Consider the following 18,501-nt stretch of genomic DNA (forward strand, 5'->3'; position numbering starts at 1 on the left):
TTATTTGAGCCTGATTGTGTTTTGCCATCCAGCAGCAGGTCACAGTCCTGCTCTAGTTACCCGAGGCCTGCAGAGAGCAGTCCTTCCCCATGTGATGTCTCCAGGCTTCCCCAGGGATTCTTGCATGTCTTTATCTGGTTGGATTGCTCTGGTATCTCTCTCAGGCATAGGGTTGGAGGACAGTGTCAGTAATTTCTCTTGACTTCATCTTATAACAGGCATTTGGCTTTATGTCCCGAGTTGCCATACAAGCAGAGTAGATGAATCATCACCCAGAATGGTTCAATGTGTACAACAGGTAATGAAATGGTCTTCTTTTGAGATCACCTGAATTATGGAGTTTCTTACTCCATTTCTTTCACCCAAATATATGAGGGAATCCTGACATCATAATGTTTTTTGTTTTTTTTCCCCATCAAGTGAGGCTGCAGCATAGTTCTTAGGCTGAATGTAGAAAAATCATGGTTTAAGTGTACTAATGATCTACACCCTTGACATATTAGCTTCTCTTTAAATTTTAAATACTAGCTCATTAAGAAGGAAATAAATTCCAAGAATATGAGATCATTATAAAAGTTCTGAGATATACAAAAATCAGGAAACAACTCCTCCCCCCCAAAAAAATCAGGAAACATAGAATCCAGGCAGATAGAATCAAATGAAACCCTGTCAGTAACAATGAGCAATCAAGCACGTTGAAACTTGCCTGGTTCAATCATAAAGAACTCTATCAACTGTGTTTCTTAGAAGTGAGACAAAGCCCAGTAAAACAGTCTATCTCAAAACTTTCATAGTGACCCTCATATTTCAGTCACCCAAAACAGCAGCAGCAAAAATAACAATATTGAACAATAACAATATTGAACAATATTGAACTCTTTGATGTCCTAGGCTCTGTTGTAATCTCATGTATTAACTCATTAAATCTTCACAACTCTACCAGATAATACTGTTACTACTCCCATTTTATTGATGAAGAAATATAGGCACAGAAATACTAGCAACCTGCCCAAGATAATATAGTAAATAAGTGGAGGAGTCAGGATTTAAATGTAAGGAATGATTCTCTACTACAGAATGAATATTTTGGTCCCTGAAGGCCTAATCCTCCTTCCTATTCATTCCAACCTCTTCCCCAACTGATCAGCTTCAGAGCGTTCCCTTTCTCCTCTCAACACTTACACCTTCACTTTCAAACAGTCTATTTTGAGGAACAGAATAAAAACATGTTCTCAGAGTCTGATAAAAAAGGGTTTAATGCCAAGTATCAGTAGGGCTAAACTGTTCCATGCCTTAGTTTTCTCCTGTGTAAAACAAGAATAATAATACCAATTTCATGCAGTTCTTGTAAGAGTTAAATAGGATAACGCATGTAACAGCTCAAGGGAAGGTCAATGTTTAATAAATGTTCATCTCATTAGTACTGATTTCTATCTCTTAATACATTTGATCCCTTTCTCCAGTTAGAATGTATTTCCTTTTAGAGAGATCATCAATATGAATCTTTGTCGTCCTGAGTAAAGCTTCCCTCAATAAGTTGTTGAACCTTAGATGTCCTACGTGCCACTTTAGGTAATACTTATATTTACATATAATATGAACAATATAATATTTATACCAATATTTGAAATTTAGTGAGCACTTACTATGTGCCAGGAACTTAGCCAAGTGTATTATGGCATTGTGCCTGTAATTCTCCCTATAAGCCTTGGAACTAGGAGACTTTTATAATTCCCAATTTACAAAGGAGGAAACAAGACTTATGGAGGCAACTCAGCTTGTTAAGTGTTCAAAATGTAACCATAGCCCTATACTATGTGCTGAAGAATGAATTCAAGACACGTATTTGACTTTGATGATAAATCAATTGACTTCTTTATTATTTCTATTATCAGAAACCTTGTGCTTAAAACAAACTAATGTGGCCTAGTTGATTTCATTCATTCATTAGTTAACTATTAAAAAGGGCTGAGTGTGTGCCAGATACATGCTAAATGCTGCTGGAAATTAAAAAAAAAGTATCTAAAACTTTCCCATTGAAAGCAACTAATGAGTCAATGTTATTTTTTTTACCCTCACTTTCTATGTCCACTCTTAGAAAAATCAAACTTCTTTTCCCTGACTACTCTTTTTTACTCTTTCTTTTAAACCCAAGTTTTACAGTACTAAATGCACACAGATTTTTGCCCATAAGAAGCTTAATATGTCAAGGCAAGAAATCACTTTAATTATGTTTACTCTTCAATTTGAATATATATTTTTTTCATACCTGACAAAGACTTTTGAAGTGACTAAAGAAAGGCAAAGCAAACTGATTAAAAAAAATCTTTCATGTACATTCTTTTGTCTGTAATATTCTCATAATAGCTTAGAGATTTTTAAAGAAGGATTTAGCTGGTTTTGTTCTTTTCAAATTGGCAAAATTTGATTTTTTTTCTTCCTATTCAGATTGACTTTAATGATCAACAAACAAGAAAATAAGAACATATTCCACTAAAAATACACTCTTCTTTGGTGTCTTGGTATCATCAACGAATATCAGCATCACTCTGAAAACCGTGTCCATTCTTTTTTTAAAAAAGTATTTAAAAATTCACACATAGAACTCACACAAAATCAATCCTAATGTATTAAGGACCCTGTTAAGATTTCCTTCACATTCACACTGAAGGTGTGGGTGCCATTTTGTCTGAGATTTTAAACAATATCTATTTAAGGGTCTGACAGTGGGTAATACCAAAGTTAATAGTTTTTAGGTACACTTTGCAGAATAATTACTTGTTATATGTGATTTTAGTTGTGTTGAGTTCACACAACTCATCATTTTCAAAAAGAAAACTGTCAATGAAAGTTGTTCTCCTGAAAAGTCATTAAATGGCTTGACTACATTGAATTATTTAAAATGTAATACCAAAGTAGAGAATTTTTATGTATCTAGAATGCATAAGAATAACAGTGATCTTAGAAATTTAGCATAATCCTCATTAAGATTTATTTATTATGCACCTACTGTCTGCCAGGCATTCTAATAGACAATGAAAATACAGAGAACTTTTGTCTGAAAATAGTAAAGAGTAAGGAAGACAGGGCTAGTAAGAAAGAACAGAGATTAGGTAATAGAGGAATTATAGTCACAACCACCATGAGTGGAGGGCCTCTATGTATGGAGGCTATGGAGGCCGTGTGCAGGAACAACTTCACCCAGTCCAGCAGGATGAGTATCAGAATCTTTGTTTCAAAGATGAGAAGAAAACTGAAGGGTTAAATGATTATGAAGAACTTTGCAATGACATACGACAAAGTTTAGATTTTATTTTATAAGTACTGACCAAGCATTTTCAAGATAAGGAATGATATGACCCAATTTTTGTTTTTGAAAGATAACTCTGGTGTTGCATTAATTTTAGAAACAGTACAATTTTCACCAGCTAAAATGTCTTACCCTATGGAGGAGATGATTTTGGGGTGGAATCGTATGATTCTTTAACTGATCCTGTGTGCACTGGTAATGGAGTCCGATATGAATTAAGTAATTTTCGGCTTCTACAAAACATAGCTTAGATCATGTCACTGTTCTCTATTTTAAAAAAAATGTACCTTTAATGATTCCTATTAACTAACCAATAGAACATCTACTGAGACATCCCTGATGTGCTCTTGAAAAGTACACAGTCTCATCTCCCATTCAATCTCATTATACTGTAGGGTTGTACCACACATGGGAAGGTTGTCCTTCCCATGCTTGAAACACAACTGATATTATCAAGGCTTCATGCTTCAGTTTTCTTGATATTCCTTCAGCCTTATTACCTTATTCTATTTTTCCACTCGGTGAAAACCTCATTCATTCTCCAATGTTGACTTAAAAGGTCAATTCTTTCCCAAAGTTTCGTCGTCACTCACCTTAGAATCAATTACCTTCTCTGGCTTCCCACAGTGCCTTGCCTATTCTTCTATAACAGCATCTATTTCATTTTGCTTTATATTGAAGTTATTTATTTACATGTCTCTCTCCTTTTAGAATCTAGATGGATAACAGCCTGAGGGGATTGGCCTTGACTCTTTTATCTAAAGTTTATAAACAAAAAGCAGCAGCACAGTGCATTAATATATTTGGCCAAGTAATAGCATCCAAATGCTGCATTATTGTAACCAATGCTCAATAACTATTAGATCAATAAGATAGTCATTCATCCAATCATTCCATCAGCACTTTTTCATTCATTTAATCATTTTGTATGCTCACCAGACTACAAAAATGTTTTCTGTTCATTTGAATAAAAAAACCTTTAAAAAATCAATGTGATAAGAAGGAGAAATCTATTACATGGTAATGACTGTTTTGACTCAAATAATGAGTACCTTTACAGAGTCCAGACTATGCTAAAGTTAGGAAAGCTGATGATAAACTATAGAAAGCAGAGATGATAAGTAGTGAGTACTTAACAATGCTGTGTCCACATGGTCTTTAGGTATTCACTGACTTACACTAATGTAGGCGTGCCTGTGCTAACATCAAAAGTACATAAATTGCCTGCCCAAAGATATTCATTGTTAAATAAAACAATATAATAGAAATGCAATGAAGAACAGGTTTTACAGAGCCATTAATAAATTGTCTAGGCAACCTAATAAAAGGTCTAGGTAAGTTAGTAGACACCAAACATATTATCTAATTTAAACCCTCATAAAAACCCTAAGATGGCTTAAGGTTTTATTTAAAACTCATTATAAATAAAAACATAAATGAGGGAGAATTTTCTGAGGCCATAACATCAGAGGGATGAGGTGTCAGAATTAAAAACTTAACTCCTTGGTATTACACTGTCTCTTTTTAGAACCTACTTCTATACCAAAAAAGCTAAAATTAAAGTAGACTTGTATTTTAATACAAGGGTTAATAGAGTAGTGGGACTTTAACCTAGACTTTAATCTAGTGAGACTTTGTCTAAATTAAAGAAACAGAAAATAAAAGCTAATGGTTATCAATCCCTACTATTCTAAATATTTTGTATGCATTCACTCATCTAATCCTTCACCTTTTGGAGGTGAGTGTTGTTACTATGTATTTTGGGGGCCCATCATCATTCTTCCTTTGCAGTAGAAAAACTGAGACAAAGAGAAGAGCAACTTTTGCTAAGGCACAAAGTTCATTAACAGCCGTATATTTGGACTTGACAGACTACAGCCCACAGAGTTTACATCATACTATATTGCCTCATTATGTTGAAAGGTTATGAAATGAGATGCTTAAAGAAAATTCCAGACCCATGACCTGGCACAAGAGTAGGGCTTCCTCAATGTTGCTTACTTACCTCTTTTTATTCAACCTCTAAAATTTTATAATAAAGATGCCTTTGTTTTTAAAGTATAATCTGCTTTTCAAAGTCTTTGTAGCATCTGATTTAGATTTCACAAAAATAGGATAGTGAATGTGAAATCTAATCAATGGTATTAAAATGAAAATTATTTAAAGCATAGAATGGTACTCACAACATAGATTTTAGTGACAAAAGCAGGATATAAATTAGTGTTCACAGTTTTTTTACCAAAATAAAAAGGGGAGATTATAAATATATATATATATATACATGCACAGCAAATAAATGATCAGAAAGGTATGTCCCCAAAGTTTGAAAGTAAATTATTTCTAGATGATTGTGGGAAATTTTAGTTATCCTCTTATAGTTTATTCTATAGACAGTATTCTACAATGCTTATGTATGGTTTCCATAATAGGAAAAAATAAAAATGAATTCTGGGGATAGATAACATTCCTATTTTAGAGGTGATGATACTGAAGGGAAAAATCAAAACTGTGTGAGATTTCACCTCAACTATGGAACTTTAATAGAATTCAAGATCTTTGTTTTTAACATAGTGTGTTTTCCTGGGTCCCTAATTTTTATTCACCAGTTACTGTTACTGATGAATTCAAAGGTAATCTATGAAGAAAACTTCTACAGGTAACGGTTATAGAGACTATAATTGTGAATGTGCTATCAGCCACTACCAAAAAAGCTCTGTGTACTATTCCAGGCACCTTCAATTGTTTATTCAAGCTATTTGTTTCTGAGTACAAAACCAATACTCCGTTTGGTAGGTTAGATTATTTCCCACAATTCTTCACTTCCTCTCTATGACAGAACTTTACATCCACAACTCTGCCATACAATGTTACTGCAACTCTCAGTAGAGCACATGCTAATGCATGGGGTGGGGTATATACCTCTATCTCTTGGCTTTGAATTTATTTAAGTGACTTGCTTTAACCAATGAGGTATTAGCAGACATGACATGAGCAGAGACTTGAGATATTTTTGGGGGGTGGGAGGACAGAATCTGTAATTGTCAATAGTTTGTCTTCTCAGAATAAAGGATGATAAACTTATCTAAAAGTGGGGTCATTGTTGTTGTTGTTTTTGCACAGTGAATCATGGCTAACATGAGACATCATGCCCTTTTGTACCTAACTGGGGCCCAAATAAACTATTTGGAAGATTAAAGTGTGAGCGTTCCTCGTCTTTTACCTTCTTTAGTCCAGGTTGGAACACTGGCTAAAATGAAGAGACCTGTGGTGTTATAGTGAGCTTGGTCATCACATCCAGAAATAACCTTTACATATCTATGTCTTGGACACTGAGATGCAGAGAGTTTCAAACTTTCCGTCTCATTGCCATTTGCATGTAGAGTCTCAATATCATCTCTCTCTCATGGAAGATGGACTCTGGCCTGGTGCTGATCATGAATATAGTGGGTCTTAGACTTCTGTCTAGGAAACTAGCACCAACCAGACTTCACAATGTCTCATTCCAGGTTAGCCTCACACAATGACAAAAACAAATATCCTAAAACAAGACTCCTTAAAAGTCTGTTGAATTTGATCAGATACTTCAAATTATGGCAGATGCTGCCATTACTCCTGCAACAGGATTCTGAAGTTCTCAATCGTTTCTTTCTTCTACCTTGATGTACGTGAAGGATATTTAGATTGCTAACACATTCCCATGGGTTTAATCAAGGGCCATTTGCAATTTCTGGAGTACAAACTAATACATTATCCACTTTTTCCACTTAATGAAGCACATTAGAAAACACAAGTGTCTAAATGTAATTTCATTATAGAAACAATTCTTTGTGTTTTAACTTAATTTTTAAAAGTATAAACATATACCTACACTTCAAAATTTAGTAGTAATAAATTTATTGTAAAACCTTTTACAATTGACTCAGACATACTAGTATTTCTTATTATGGGCAAAAAAAAATTATTGGTGCAAACAATGCACTTATTTTCTCATTCAACAAACATTAATTGAGACTTAAGGTTTAGGCGATCGCAGGTGAATAAGCACATCTCCTGCTCCAAATGTTATAATATGTTGAGGTGAGCAACTGGGCTTCTATCTAGCTTTGGAAACTAAGCTATGATTTACTGGGAGTAGTAAATAAACAGAAGAGAAGATGCTGTGAAATTATTAATGTAATGAAATCAACCTGAATACCTGGCTCATTTTAGATTCTTTCAAGGGAATAGTCTGAGACCAGGACGTGGGTGCCGATAGTAATTTGGAGGGTGATCTGAGAAGGCAGGAGCGAGTGAATGGGAAAACAGTTGGAGACACAGAAAAGGCAGGAGTAATAAGGGTGAGGCCACCTGCGTGGCAGCTGAGGCTCTGTTCCTCCAAGATCTCTGAGATTTGTATGAAAAGCCTCTAGAGATAGTCATCAGAAATGGAGGCTGAAACATTTTTTCCTAGCTCTATTTTTTGCCATTCTCAATTCATGGCAGTAAGACTTATATAGTTATATCTGTCTCATATTTAATTTTGTTTTTATTAAGGTAGAGGAGAAATTGGAAAAGGTTAAGGGTTACACCTAAACCTGTTGAGCTTGAAGGCTTTGAACATAAATAAGTCAAATTTATAGAAAGTCATTAAGACCTTTAAGCTTCTATAACAATCTCATCATTGCTGACAATATCTATCTTCTATCTTCTTTTTTTTTTATTGAATGGTAACTATGTACATTAATGTCTTCTATCTTCTTTAGTTAACCTGGCCCAAACAGCCTCTGCATTGCTATAAGGATGAAGGTAAATTTATTTTATATCTCATCAAGATGCAAAGGAATTTTCTGGAAAATGTTGGTTTAGGGGCTCAGAGCATAAGGATAAACAATAGATAATCTTTGCGGTTAAAGGAGAAGCGTTGATTCAAACCCCCCCCCCACCATCATCACATATTAGGACTCAATTCATAATTCCCAAAATACAGTGATAGCTGCGGCGGGTAGCTTGTGGTTCCTTACATGAACAAATGTGGCTTCCCTTTGACAATGAGAGACAAGCTTTACACAGAGAAAAACAGCTCTGAAATTACTATAAAGTGCCTCAGGGATCATTTAAAAGACTCTACCAGTTAGTTCCATCCTGGGATATAGAATCCAGTTGTACAGAAACCAAATGTCAATATTTACAAAGTTCTTTCCATCTTACATACCACTTCCTTTTTCTTTTATGCTCTTTCTCCCTCTTTTTATTCCTCCCTCTTCCCTTGCTCCTTTACTCCACTCTTTTTCCCATTTGTTCTTATTTCTCAATTCCCTCCATCCCTATTAGTTAGTCCAAAATCTGTTCGTCCTGCAACAGGCTTCAGTGGTGGAAAAGAAAGGGTCCCAAACAAAGCCACCGTCCAAGAAACACCAGAGGGTGGTGAATGGTGACTGGGGTAAGCGGACTGAGAATGTTCACTGCTCTGGAGGCTCCTAGCCCGAAAAGCGATTAGGCTTAGGCAGGCTTGATAGCTGTATCAAGCCTCATGATTTCAAAGCTTTCATGGGCTGACAAGGACTTGCTAATTTCAAACTTTCTAACCAATTACAATCACAAAGAACTCAGGACAATAATCAGTGAGCAAAATGAAACTGCTGGAGTGAAGCAGCCTTCCGCAGGGTTTACTCTTGTAGCTCTGCCATGCAATGTGCAGCTGGGACTCTGCTTCAATAAGTAAATAAAAATACATTATAAAATACAAACATACACAATGGATCCCACTTGCGCTCTTGTTCCCAGTAGAGGGGTATGTAGGAACTCTCTCTTGCATTCAGCCCATTAATTTCTGATGGTGTTAATTAAAAACTTTTGATGCTGGTTTGAACGGAAAATACCTCAAACAGTGTTTCCTTTATTGAAACACCAAGTTCCAAGTCTTGGATTATTAGGTTAAGCTCTGTCAGTACTAAGACCAACATAAATGCTTTTCATACCATCTGTTTTGACCAAAAGAAAAAAAAAAGAATAGTAATAAAAATAATAAATAAATGAAAATTAAGAAGAGAAACTGTTTAGGTTGAAAACTCTTTTCACAAACTATTTTTTTTTTAATGGAATAAATTGAAAATCCAGGTCTCTGAATGCAGAACATATGATTTTTTTAAAAAAATCTCTTTTTTTCAAATCTTTACAGAACATTCAAATCACCCAATGTTCCAGGACCTGAATTTTTTATATGTTAAAATGAAGAAAGCTGCTTAAAATAAGTGAATCAGCTGCTAAGTGATTTCTCTCTGTCTTTTCTCTACTCTCTCTTTCAAAAGGCTGAAAAAATGCTTAAAATGGTATATGCAATTGATATGTGAGGCTTAAGAAGCTTAATATAATTACTGAGAACTCAGACTTTCTATTTAAAAATAAGATAGGATGGCGTAATAGAAACTGAGTGGTGATATTCATCCCTCATGAGGTGTGGAAAATGTTTCCAAATGTTTAATCCTTTGAGCAAGGTAAGGGAGCAAAACACTTATTCACAGATTCCTCTGTTCTTCTGAAACCCTAAGGAAGCCGGGGAAATCCAGAGAGCACTGTAAGAGGACAGAGTGAAAGATGCTATGCAGGAAACGCACAAAGAAAACACTCAACTCTGCAATACAACATTTCTCTGAAATTTTAAGCAAATCACCAAAACATTCCCATGGGTTTTTAAGTCTTCACTCCAGTTTTATTTTTCAATCATTCTTCCCTTTTGTATGGGGACCTGAAGCCAGAGCACCCATTCTGAGACGTTCCATCAAGGTCATGTCACAGATACCCTTCTCTCTTTTGTGTTTTAATATATCTAACTTTGTCTGTTATTTTTCATTTCCCAATCTGTTTATTCATCCACGTCATCTAAATCCTGAAAGACCACAAAACTTTCCCTTTTGTTTCCACTGAAGGTTTTCATCATTCTTATTCTTGTTGTGATTTACATATCTTTAGCAAGAATGAAGTTCTCCATAAAGGCTCAGCGTTTTGGCAGGTCTTCCTCCCTAACTACAGACCGCACTGTCCTCACTATCTTGGATCATTCTACAGAACTGGCCTCCAAACCTAATGTGATATGATAGTGATCCTTCAACAACAACGACGACAACAATGGAAGAACTTCACTATAAAGCACACGAGAAGACTATGTGGACTAATTGAAATAAAACTCTGTAAGAGAAATAGGCCTCGGCAAGCCACAACATGAATCTATTTGTTCACAAAATTTATAAATTTCCCCCCCGAGTAAATTGATAGGTGATATTGGCTACAAAGAACTAGTGAAGGCAAATTATCTAATAGATTTGTAGCAAATGAATGCATTTAAGGATGATTTCCAGCTGAAATAATTTTTTTTTCCTAGAGACCAAGTTTTGTTAAACTTAATCCTTAACTCTCTTCCCTTTCCAGCAGCAGAAACATCTGGTCGGTTTTAGATTCCCCTTGGATTTCCAACTTCAAAGGGAATTATAAAGAATAACAAATTCATGTACTGGCATTAAAAAAAAAATAGAGCAGCAGGAGAGAATGGTAAAATTGTCCTTATTTGACTGCTAGTGACAGGCGCCACAGGCAGAAATAGGAGAAAAGACAAAGGCAAGATCACCAGTTGACAACCAGAGTTCTTGCAAGGGTCTGAATTGTTTGGTTATGTGCAAATATGTACGAGCCTTTAGGAACCCACAAGGAGATTTCTCTTTGATATATAGAGAGAGTTGAAAAGAAATGGATTCACACTCACCTATCACATACATTGTTGAAATAATAATAAATAAATATAGAAGTTGGTTTACAGCACTCTGGGAGACTGAGACTGAGGCAGGCAGATTGCCTGAGTTCCTGAGTTCGAGACCAGCCTGAGCCAGAGTAAGACCCCTGTATCTAAAAATAGCTGGGTGTTGTGGCAGGTTCCAGTAATCCCAGCTACTCAAGAGGCTGAGGCAAGATTACTTGAGCCCCATAGTTTGAGGTTCTGAGAGCTATGATGCTAGAACACTCTACAGAGGGTGACAAAGTGAGACTCTGTGGGGGGCGGGGGCGGAATAAAGGGCCTAAAGACAATCCTGAAGACCCACTTAGCTTCAGGGTTTTTATTTGATCTGGAGAAAGCAATGTGAACTCTGATCCAGTTCACATAGGGCTGGATAAGGCCCTTCCCCTCTCCAAACCCTGGAAGTAACACAAGCTCCTAAGAGTCCTCTAGGCCCATCATATCATCTAATAAGCTTGGATATCCAAGGGTCTCAAAAGTAGCTTCTGTTTCTTTTTCTTCTCTGAATTCTTATTATCAGTGGATGTAACTAGAAAACAAAGTCTTCCCAGATCTGAAGAATGGGGTTTGTATAAACTATTGATATTTATAATTGTGTTAAATTATGTTTTACATCATTTTAGAGAACTGGATGTATTCTTCCCCTCTATCATTTTCTTAGCAAAACTGAAATACACTTCTTAGAGTGTAGGTCTTCATACAACCATAAATGAAAATATGAGAACAGAGAAAGTACAATTTTGCCATTGTAATTAACTCTTATAAACAGACTGTTTCATGTTCAATGTGCACAGAAATAACAATAAAAATAAACAAAGACATGATTAACCAATCAACTTGTTTGTGGAACACAGAGAAAAATAGTTAAGGGCTAAGATGTCTTTCAATAATTAATTATAAGAGTCTTTAAACTTCGTATTCAGAGGTTACAAATCTCCACACCACAAACACATTAGATTGATTCACAGAGTGGCCATCAAATACGCAGAAAGCAAATTACTTTTGACCGAGAGGTATATACATCAATAGCACATTAGGAATGTTTTCATAGAGGAAGATAGAACATACAGAATCAGTTCTCTATAGAACCTAGAATGGTTTCCTAATGGAGCAGACTTCATAGGACCATCTCCAAAGCATACCTTTTATATCACAGTTAAGAAAAAAGTAATCTCTAGTTAAGGGGAAAAAATGAAGATTTCTCTGTAGCATTTCCCACATGAAAGGACCAAAATGGCTACAAAATCACCTCCTTGAATGTTTTTGCCTTTATTGGAGTTTTCATTCTTTTTTCACTATTCCAGGTGAACAGACTCACTAAGGTTGTCTTGGTAAAATGCCATCATTCCCCTCCTGACAGTAATAATGCATTATCCTGGTTACATATCCAATAAACTTTACAAAAGACAGGCCAGCTTCATGAAACAGGATCTGATGATATGAACAAACCATTTTTAATTTTTTTTTTTTGGACTATCAGTGTTGTTAGGTCTAAAATTAAAATCCTGGTTTGATGGAGGTATTTATAAAGAATTCCTTGCTCTATAGAAGCAGAATCAGGTAAACACAAAAGTTTGGAGCTGAAACTTATCTTTCTTAGTAAAGTATCACAAGAATGGAAAAAACAGTATCCAATGTACTCAATATTAATAGGAAACCAATATACATGCCCACAGGAAAGAAAAACACAAGTGTAGTCTAATGAGGGAGAGTGGAGAGGAGGGAGAGGGGAGATAGGAGGAGGGAGGGCGATTGGCGGGATCTCACCTAGTGTGCACAATGTGAGGGTGTTCAGCAAGCCCCCTCTCCCCCTTGGGAAGGGCTCAACTACAACTTGAACTTTACCTTGGAAATGAAAACAGTGTAGCCTAAACATTTGTACCTGCTTATCAATCTGAAATTAAAAAAAAAAAAAAAGCAGAATCATCCAACCACAATTCTCTACTTAACCAGGGATAAACAGGTACTTTAAGAAGTATTTTATAGCTCAAGGATATGCGAGGTCACTAACAGAACAACAATTGAATGAACACCTGGAGCTAAAAAGGCCAAGCACAAGGAAATGGGCGTTCTCCCACGCACACCAAGAAGCAAGCACGGTTAATAATAATAAAAGTAAGTAGTATGGCTATTATAATGATGGGGCCTGGGTGATTCACTTGGGTGTAATATAATATAACACAAAAGCTTAAAAAAAATAGATAAACTTCTCTTTAAAAGGCAGTTTATACTCCAGGTTCATATGGCACGAGGCACATGATCCAGTATCACATGTAAGAAAAGATGTGAAGACAGACTCATACCTTTATCTTACCTGTTGTGTTGTAAGATCAATTTTAAAATAACTATGAAAAAGGATAGTTGTTTTAAAATATTATTATTATGGCTTATGGTAGAATATCCTTGCAACTTTAAAATAGGAGAACGGCTAGTTTCTGCCTATCTTTCCTTGTGATACCCGCCTTAGCCAAGCCATCAGACAACTTTCTAACCTTTTGCCAACATTCTAATGATGGTGATGCCAGGGTAAAGGAGAAATAGAAATGATCTGAAGATTGAGGTTGAGGAGGAAAAAAAGAAAAAAGAAATAAAAAGAAAAAAAGAAGTTTGTATTGTTTGCACCAGTCAGTCTGGAAAATTTTACAGATGCTCTGTTTGCTTGGGATAGTTTATTGCTTGTGTTGTTTCTTTCTTTCTTTCTTTGTTTTTTCCATGTGCTTTGCTCAACAAGATTTGGCTGAAAATATTTTGTATATGTCCATACTGTTAACTGTCATATTTTTCTAGAGATTTAGTGTGATGGAGAAACTCTTTTTTTCTTCCCCAAGGGTTAGGCACATCAATATTCCAGCTACTCACTTTCGAGGCCAATGGAAAATGTGCTCCTAAGATTAAATAGACCTGAGTAACACATAAATTCAGTTTATACTGATGCAGGATGCTACATAGTTACTCACATCCTGAATTCTGATGAGTGTAATTAATACACCTGTAGGGCAACACATTGTTACTCAACAGTCACTGACCTACAATTCAAAACCCGAGGCAGCAAAACCTCAATGCAGATTCTCTATAGGCAGCCTAATTTGGATCCAGCATCTACGTCTGTGGAGTGTTTTGTGTAAAAGGATCTAGGCTAGCCATGGAAAGCTGGCTCATTGAGGTTTCTTTCTTTCATTCTTTTTTCTTTTTTTTTGAGACACAGTCTCATTATGTCGCCCTCAGAAGAGTGCTGTGGTGTCACAGCTCACAGCAACCTCCAATTCTTGGGCTTAAGCGATTCTCTTGCCTCAGCCTCCCAGTAGCTGGGACTATACCCACAACACTCAGCTATTTTTTTTCTTGCACTTGTTTAGCTGGCCCAGGCTGGGTTCGAACCTGCCACCCTTGGTGTATGTGGCTATCGCCATAACCACTGTGCTATGGGCGCAAAACCACTCATAGAGGTTTCTTTAAAATATTCTTAGACTAAACTAGAGCAATACCTACAGACACATAGAGAACACCCTTTGTTCTACAATGTACAATCTCCTTCTCTCCAAACACAGTGCTTTTTAAAAGAGGAATCAGATGCTTACTATAAACTTCCTTTTCAGACTTCCTGAATGCCCCACATACTTATTATACATTTTCCATTTCTACCAATAAACCTTAAGAACTAAAAACTTTAAAATTTAAGGTTATATCTGATTTTTATAGATTTGTCATATTTATCTAGTATTGGTTGGCTGCAGCTTGACTGGAGTTCTAAGTAGTCAAGGACTATATTTTCCTTTCATCTTGGATAAAGGATTGTACACAACACATGCATCTATCCAATAGATAGATTATCCATGAGGATAATTCATGCTGCATAGAGTTGCCATGCAAATTATCATTCTAAATTTGAATAAAGTAAAAAAGTGTCTAACAAAAAATTGCTCCCCTGAAGAAACCTAGCCAGATCTGTGAAATGTTTCTCCAAGTCAACCAAATTGCCCTTTGGCTGACAGATGTGCCTAAGAATAGTATGAAACTCACTGATGAGATTTTATGATCAATTGTCATATATTAGAAAATAGGATGTCAGGATGCTAAGAAGAAAAATACTGCTATACCACCTATACAAGGATTAGAACTATTTACCTCAATGTTTTTACCTTAACATGTAAAAATCTTCTGAAATATGAATGTACTAAATGCTATAATGCCTGGGGTTTGCTTCAAAATTACTTAGTGAGAAAATGATAGGCCAAGAGTTAACCATTGTACAAGCTGGATGATGGGTAAATGGGAGTTCATTGTAATCTGTCTACATTTACAACTTAAAAATTTTTCATAATAAAAATTAAAAGATATATATATTTATTTGAACTTTTATTCATTTATTATTTATTGACTGTTTCAATAACTGGTTATGAAAGGTATTGCAGAGACACAGAAAGCAGATAACAATAAAAATTAGGCTCTCATTGGACATTCAGACTAAAGGAACCCTTTCTCTTCTGGAAAAGTACATTTTGATTTAAAATGTTTATGAGGACTATGTAATTACATGTAAAATTCTTACGTTAAATTTTGAAAGCAGGACACAAAATTATATAGAAAGTAGGATAACAGCATGTTTAAAAGATATATCCTCAGGGGAAAATGATAGTAAGGAAATATATCAAATGGTTATTAATGACTGGATTTAAATTATAGAAATAATTACTTTAATTTTTCTTCATTTTACTCCTATGTATTTTTCCAAATTATTTTTAATGAGCATGTATCATTTTTAAATGAAAATAAATATTTGTTCATTAGTAGAAAAGATGTGCTCTCCTTTCCCAAGGAGCTTTTCATTTACTAAAACAGAGCAACCGCGCAGCATTGCCCTGATAGTTTAAATCTTTACATCTAGAAGCGAAATACACCCACAGGAAAAGGAATGTCAATACAGATTTTATCTGATCATAGAAACATAAAGAGCTTTCTGTGGGTTTGATAGAAATAGGGGAGGAACTGGCTTCTTGGCAAGCCAGCATGGGTGTGAAACTCAGGCCTTTTTTGTGATGAGATCACCTTGTGATAAATTCAAAGGGAGCAACAAATTCCTATTACCAAATAAGCCTGTCTCTTCGGCTCCTGAGGCTTCCACTAATACAAGTTTCTTTCCCGGCTGCATAACAACAAAGCCTGGCAGTAGGAATGAGGAGGCGGCTGTTTACAATCCTAAAGGCTCCTGCCATAGCATGAGAAACAACATCGTAGTGACTTCTGTGGATTATGTGCAATGGATACAGAAAGTCCCTGTTAGAAAGCTATTTTATTAGTCCAACAGATTATTTTCCTCATTTTATGCACATTCATATAAAGTGAAGTCAAGAGTCACTTTTAGAGGTTTGGATGGATATGATATTCATGACTAAATGGAGCTGGATGGAGCCAGGCAGAGCACAGACAGATGCCAGGCGCGTCCCCCTGTCACCCTGCCCTTCTCATTTCCAGGGCATTTGCCAGTGCATCTCAATGCAGGACAACCTCTAGCAGACTCAACCTCTAGCTCTTTCAGGCACTGTCTGACCTGCTGATGTTCCACCTACACACCTTCAGTCCTGACCTGAACCCATCTCTCAGCCGCGGAAATATCAAGAATTCTAGAAGGTCACAATACCAACCTTTTTGAAACTTTATACATTCTCACTAAAAGACATAGATAAAACTTCACACCTATATTCACTTGGAGTCCTGGTGTTGGTCCTCTTACTTAACTGGTAAGGAAGGGGCCTTATTCAGAACTCTACAGGGAATTTTCCCCTTCTGTTTGTGAGTGTACGCAAAGCAGTCATGTCTGATTTTAAGATTGATCCAAACAAAGCAAACTGTATTTCAAATTTACAAACTATCACAGAATACTAATTCATCATCAAAAGTATCACAAAATATGCCCGGAGGGTTTTGTGTTTATTTGCTTAATGCCAAGATATCCTATGTCCTACGTGGAAAATACCAGCGTGTAACTCCACCCCATCAACCTATGCGTCTACTCAGGAGTTTCCTATAGAAATAATACATCTCCGAAGAGTCTTCCACCCTGGTTAGCAAAGTCATTCTAAAGTGTTGAAATCTATGATAACAGGTTCTGGCGATCACATTTCTTATCTTTCTAAAGGATGGTTTTTCAAGTGAACAAATAGGATAGGAAAGATCTACCATTTACCAATATCAGATGTGTTTTGTTAAAATTTAGTACTTCGGGTAGTAGACTCACCATAGCTGTTAGGTATAATTTTTTCTCAGATTTGTAGAAATAGATTTGACTTCTTTATATCTCAGTATTTTGGATTGCCATTTTAAAAATAATGAAGGATACTTACCAGACAGCAATGTTGTGATGAAAATCCAGTTAGCGACGGTGAAACATTCTGAAATGAAAAAAAGTCCTTTTAAATGCCAGGTATTAATTTGACAAAACGTATGACAAACGGCAATTATAGAAAATAACCTATTTGCTCCCTTTTATGGGACACTGACTTAGTGACACTATATAAAAAGTAGAAGATGTTTGCTTTGAGAATGAAAATACAACTGTACAGAGAAAATAGCATTTGTGACTGCCTGCATGTTTAACTAAGGGCTCTAACCAGTTGCAACCAGTTATGAATGACTCGCTGCCCGTTTCTGCAATTCACTGAAACTTGTGTTGAGAAAGTTCTGTTTTATGGTTAATTATCCATGGTCTGTTTTAAAAAATAAATCAAACCATTGTAAACCACCAGGATTTGCAGCTCCATTTGAACTTTACTGTAATTTTGATTAAACATTTTGTAAATAAAAACGCACTGGTTTCTCCTTGTTTTTACTGTTTGTTACTTATGTTATAGTTCTAAATATTGTGGCAATGGTGGGACAACAAGCTATGGATTATTTACCCCTGGTTTCATGAGCTGTGAGTTACTGGCCTTATCCTCCTTTATGAGTATAAATAAATGTACAGTATTATGTTTCAAGTCCTATAGGAAATGGAATGAGTGAATTGAAACCTTTTAAAACAAAAACCTTTTATGCTAAGTCACAGAACAACAAAACAAACCTCAAAATTAACATTTAAAAAGCTTCTACTAGGAAGCAACAAAATCTTCAAATATTATATAATCTGCATATTAAGAACTGCTTGCCTAATAAGCAGTTGTCTATCAAAAATTCTACAAGCTTTTCTTTTTGATGCCTTTAAAATTTAGAAGTCACGGATGTTTTCCCAGAGATCATTCCCACCCCTAACACCACCCTCTCAATGAAAGCCTTAAAAATGACCAGCATGATTAATTTAAGCCAAAACTAATTTTGAAAAATCAAGAATTCATGTAGCTAATAGTAATAAAACATTATATAAAAGAACTCTATAAATTATTTTCCAGAGTTACCATTCTAAGACCTATATAAATAAAATACCAAAGATAAT

The 18,501-nt window shown here is 35.6% G+C and overlaps 1 protein-coding gene across 19 annotated transcripts in view; it reads right to left on the reverse strand.

The window, feature by feature from the left end:
- The window catches only part of ZBTB20 (zinc finger and BTB domain containing 20), a 777,433-nt gene that overhangs the window by 341,186 nt on the left and 417,746 nt on the right, over window positions 1-18,501 (reverse strand). For all 19 annotated transcript variants that reach the window (XM_023517824.1, XM_023517838.1, XM_023517826.1 and 16 more), the window contains one exon: window positions 17,417-17,464. The gene's annotated coding sequence lies outside the window, so the exon portion shown is untranslated. The remainder of the gene's footprint in view (window positions 1-17,416; window positions 17,465-18,501) is intronic.

This window comes from Otolemur garnettii, unplaced genomic scaffold (assembly GCF_000181295.1).
Source record: "Otolemur garnettii isolate 467f Iridium unplaced genomic scaffold, OtoGar3 scaffold00122, whole genome shotgun sequence".
Taxonomy (NCBI): domain Eukaryota; kingdom Metazoa; phylum Chordata; class Mammalia; order Primates; family Galagidae; genus Otolemur; species Otolemur garnettii.